We start from the raw sequence: 5661 nt of genomic DNA on the forward strand, positions 1-5661 counted from the left end.
CAAATTTACTTGTTGGTTGAGGACTCACCGGTCCAAAACACCGACACCACTGTAAGTATCTCTTATCCTCCCAAGCTAACCCCCTAGGATATATTTTTCATTGTTATATGCACATTTTCACCTTCCCAAGCCAAATCAGCCAATGGTTCTCATTAAGTGTTCAGCCTTCGTCACATATGTGTCCAATAGCTCTTGAGTTTGCATCAGTCAGTACCCTTTGTCAGTCAGCGGTTCTCATTGTATATTCAACATTCGTCAGATACCTCAGTGATCCTCTGCCAGTCAGTGATTCTCATCAGTCAGCGACCTTCGTTATTCAATGGATTTCATCATTTAGTGGTTTTCATCAGTCAACAACATTTATTAGTCTATTGCCCTCACCAGTTAGTGGATCTTATCAACAAATGGTTGTCATCACTCTATCATTCTTCATCGGTCAGTGGTCTCCATGAAACATCTGGCCTTCGCTATATATCTTTTAAATGGCTTTTGGGTTTTCATCGGTCAATGGTCTTCGTTGAACAGTTGGTCTTCTCAGTCATCGATATAGCGACATTTAGAGTTCACCACTTTATGGCCTTCGCATTGGGATTTCATCAGGCGCCAAGTCAGTGAAAGTTATATATCATAGTATGTAAGTCGTCATTGCTCCTCAATCCAGCAATCACCAGTGATCATCACCAACCATCAGACTTTCATCAACCATTAGACCACACCTTCATCAGACTCCAACAACAGTAACCCTTCAGCAACTAACAAACCTTCGAACCCTCTAACGCTAAGACTTCTCCTCTTTTTTACAGGTTGTATTGTTCAATTTTTCATTTTTAGGTTTTTATAATATGCATCAACTCAATGTTATTTGAGCTAACCTTCGTAGGAAACTAACCATGCAGGTTCCTAATTGGCGGTCTTCGCTAGCCATCTGAAACTATAACCCTCTAATTCGAGGGGATAATTCCTTATGTGTAGTGATCATCTTTTATTCAAGCAAAACTATCATTTTCCACAGTGCATGACATGTTTACCCTCTCTAATGTTTTCACGCAAATGCATTCACTTGCATCATCACATGCATACATGCATTGCATAAATGCACTGCACCGCGGTAACCCGACAAAGACCTGTCCATGATCAGGCATCGGGGCCGTCACTCTCAAAAGCTTCAAAAAGCTTTCCCCGACAAGGACCTATCTGCAGTCAGACATCAGGACCTTCGCTCCATCAAAAACTTCACACCTTGCATGTTATATGAAATGATTAACCATCTTTTGCAGCAAGTAGAAAGCCAGTGTCTTTCTGAGTGTCGAAAGACTTGCAAGCAAGTCGATATTCGATGATGCTATAACGCCCAACCTAAGTCCCTAAAAAATAAAGGAGATCAACTCAACTCAGGTGCATTTTCACGCGACTTCTCCGGCCTTCGGCACGTGGCGTCGGCGTCTACATCGGCATTGCCTTCTCCAAGACCTTCGCATGAGGGGCTTCACCACCATCTTCGGTGACTTCACCAACATCACCTCCGCCAAAACAACTTTTTTCAGGAGGGCTTTCGCCAGACAGCTTTGCAGGAGGGCCTTCGGCAAAACCATGATGACTCGCCTCCGCCAACACGTCGGCACAAAGGGGCTTCACTGACACCTTCGCTGTCTACACCAGCATCGCCTTCGCCAAACACTTTTTACAGGAGGGCCTTCACAAACATCTTCGGCGAACCACAACGACATGCCTCCACCAACTCTTTGCCAGGTGGGGCTTCGCCAACATCTTCAATGAACTTCGACGACACACCTTCGTCAACCACTTCGGCAAGAGGGGCTTTGCCATCATCTTCACCCACTACAACAGCTTGAGAGCCTCCGTCGGCACCTTCAACATCAACGCTACAACGATTTGCCTACATCGCCAAGTTTGAAGGGCCACATCAACTCCTTTGACACCAAGTTCTACAATATCTCCATCGGCGTCTACATCGGCAACTTGGGTCTGAACATCTACTTCGACTAGTATGACTACATCGACCACACCATGAGCGGCGAAGGATTCAGTCACGAGCATCGACCAAGAGGGGCTAGGGGATCACACCAGAAGGACAATCCACTTCGGGGCATGAAGTCTTTTTTGCCCGACGCTCGTGAGCGAAGATTGAAGGCCTCACAGCAACCTTAGACCATGACTACTTCAACTACATCGACTACTCCAACCATGACAACTACATCCATCTTCAAAGAGAAGACACATCATCAAGTGAAGCTCCCGGCGTGAAGGTCCTGGAGACGAAGACATGCGCGTTGAGAAGATACTAGAAATGAAGGCTTACGCATCAAGAAGACCTCAGAGACGAAGGCCTACGCGTCGTGAAGATGCCGGAGCTGAAGGCCTAGGAGACGAAGACTTGTACCCCGAGAAGACGGAGATGAAGACCCGCACATCGAGAAGGTCCTAGAGATGAAGACCTGCACGTCGAGTAGAAGGAGCCGAACCCCGAAGATGAAGACATCCGAAAGATGAAGGCACTCGGAGCTTGAAGCCTCGGGGATTAGAACATGTATAGGTTTAAGTCGTGCACGTGCTCTTTTCTCCATGCCCTTTTTTCCCACGGGGTTTTTGTGATGGAGTTTTTAGTGAAGCGTGCACGTGTGGTTTGCGAAGGGCAGTTCTCACAACCACGGTTTGAGTTGTGTTGTGCCTCTTCTAGTATGAGCATCTACTAGGTCATGTAGTACCGGCCATAACCTAATAGATGAGGGGCTATTGTTGGGACATGCCATATTCATATGGGTCAAGTCTCCTAGAAGAGAACCAATTAGTGTCATTGGAGTGGCATGTGAAACCCACCCCCATCGGGGGGTCGCTTGTAAATTTCCGCTTGCCTATATAATGCCTCGAACATGAGGAAAAGAGGGGCTCTCCCTTCCAACTCTTGCCGACAAACCCTAGCCGCCTTTTTCCACTCTCCTCCCCTAAACCTGTTCAGGAACCGCTTTCCCAACATGCAGTACAAAAGGCCCTATCAATTCTGGCATGAGTTCTATCAACTGTCGCTGAAATTTGATAGCGATATCTTTTCCGTGATGGTACGGTTCTAAATGATTTGGCGGGGATGATGCCCATGGATTAGCGTTTTAGCCATGACACCAAGTGCAAGATCTCAAGACAGTTTGGCATGACTCCACCTAGCATGAGCACCGAAGCGCGTACTATAAGAGGTGTTGTTTCTTTCTTCCTGGAATAACACGAAGCATCCATTGTAGCATAGCAGGCAGAGCTAATATATAATTAGAGGTAAGAGAGTGGGTGTTTAAACAACGTTAGCTGTCCTCCATTGTACGCTAGAACCCCACTGAACCAAGCACTCTGAGATCCACGCTCCACATTATTTTGACGAAAATTCCACGCTGGACGCAGCGTTCACGTGTCTCGTCCGGATGAGCGGGGCCGTGGTCAATTCAGGTCCACTCCGTTCTCCCTCACATCACATTTCACATGGCCTGGGGTCCAAATGGAACCTACAAAGATTCAGATTACCTATATAGCCAGCCGAGCCAGCTGAGTAACTTGAGTTAGACTCCAAGCAGGTCTTGCTACGCAACGATCGATCCGAGAGAATGCGCGCAGCAGCAGCTTAGGAAACAGCAGCGGTAGGATATATATGTGCTTCAAAACCAAGCGATCGATCCATGTCGATCGCTGTATATAATGACGCAGCCACTGCCGTTGCCCCTGGCAGGGTAAATTAAACATGGCGCCGTCCAGACGTACCAGTCTGGTCTGCCATGGCTGGGTGCTCACGATGATCGTCGTCCTAGCGGGGATCATATCGGCTTCGGCTCAGGCTGGCTGCGACCTGTTCCGGGGGAGGTGGGTGGCGGACAAGTCGTACCCGCTGTACGACGCGTCCACCTCCCGTTCGTGCCGGACGTCTTCGACTGCCGCCGCAACGGCCGCCCCGACGACGACTACCTCAAGTTCCGGTGGAGCCCCGCCAACTGCCGGCTGCCCAGGTCAGGTGGATCATCACCAGCTGCATGCCCAAGTGCAAATAAAGTGCTGGATCGCTGCACAACTCACTCTCTCTCTCTATATATATGTAGGTTTGACAGCGCCGATTTCCTGAGTAGGTGGCGCGGGAAGACGGTGATGTTCGTGGGGGACTCGCTGAGCATGAACCACCAGTGGGTGTCCCTCGCCTGCATGCTCCACGCTGCCGCCGCTCCCGTCCGCGCCACCTTCACCAGCGGCCAGCCTGTCTCGGCCGTGCGCTTCGAGGTTAGCTGTGCCTAGCTCTCGTCCGGATCGGAATGTACCGTGTCCACATTCAACAACTAGCTCTGCGGCTCTGCGCCTGATCTGCTTAATTTGTCGTCAGGACTACGACCTATTACTTACTGGTGCTGTACCACACAACGTTCCTGGTGGACGTCGTGCAGGAGGACATCGGCCGGGTGCTAAAGCTGGACTCCATGCGGAACGCCAGCGAGTGGCTCGGCGCGCACCTGCTCGTCTGCAACACATGGCACTGGTGGACCTACAGGGGCGCCAGCCAAGTGTATGTGGTCGATCGCCACAACCAGAAGCTACCACTGTTGTGTTCATCGAAGCCAATAATGCCATGCTCTGCGTGCGTGCAGGTGGGACTACGTGCAGGACGGGAATAGCACGTACCGGGCCATGGACCGGCTGACGGCCTTCTCCAAGGCGCTCTCCACATGGGCGCGCTGGGTCGATGCCAACGTCGACGCCTCCAAAACCAGGGTCTTCTACATGTGCGTGAGCTCAGAGATCTGTTCCCGGCCACCAGCCGTTGCAGACCCTGTATCCGTCTCTGATCTCGCGTGCAAACAAACTGGAATATTGTGTGTATGTAGGTCGAAGCAGCAGGAGAGCCAAGCAGGGACGGCACCAGCGGGAGGCGGAGGCAGCTGCCTGAAGCAGACGCGGCCGCTGCAGGAAGCCACGGACGCGGCCGGCGGGGGCACGACAAGCCTGGCCCCGGTGCAGGCCGTGGTGCGGGGCGTCATCGACGCCATGACGGCGCCGGTGTCGCTGCTGGACATCACCGCGCTGTCGCAGCTCAGGATCGACGCACCCGTCCGTGTACGGCGGGCCGGGGCGGGATGGCATGGACTGCACGCACTGGTGCATCGCCGGACTCCCGGACGCGTGGAACCACATCATGTATGCCATGCCCCTGCAGCAGACATAGATGAACCAATAATTCTTCTTTCAAAAAGAAATTGAACGAATAAAGCTCTTCTTTTCTAGCTGTGACGCTGTTTGACGTATTTGTCATTTACTTGTAGGCATGTAGGTGTTGCTAGCCTTCATGGAAGATCATTGTGTTTAGCTTCTCTAGCTAGATTTATTGAAATGTAACCTCACACTGCAAGTTGGAGTGTGATGATAGGTTTACTGTATGACTGTTCATTTTCAGAATTATTGCAATTGCATCGTTAGTACATCTTTTTCTCGAATACGCAAAAGATTTCCATATCTCTGTAACACATCTGGTGTTACGAGCTTGCTTAGCACCGAAATTTAGACCTAAGAGGATTTACCGAAACGATTTTCTCGGATTTTAAAATTTAACTTATGTTTAAAAGTGTCAATTTTGATGAATTATATTGAACAACGGGTTAATTAGTTCCTAGATGTTTTGTT

General features: G+C 50.0%; 1 pseudogene; it reads left to right on the plus strand.

The window, feature by feature from the left end:
• Positions 1-3742: 3742 nt before the first annotated feature.
• Positions 3743-5319, plus strand: LOC136524049 (protein trichome birefringence-like 37; annotated as a pseudogene).
• Positions 5320-5661: the final 342 nt, after the last annotated feature.

Source organism: Miscanthus floridulus, chromosome 18 (assembly GCF_019320115.1).
Source record: "Miscanthus floridulus cultivar M001 chromosome 18, ASM1932011v1, whole genome shotgun sequence".
Lineage (NCBI taxonomy): Eukaryota > Viridiplantae > Streptophyta > Magnoliopsida > Poales > Poaceae > Miscanthus > Miscanthus floridulus.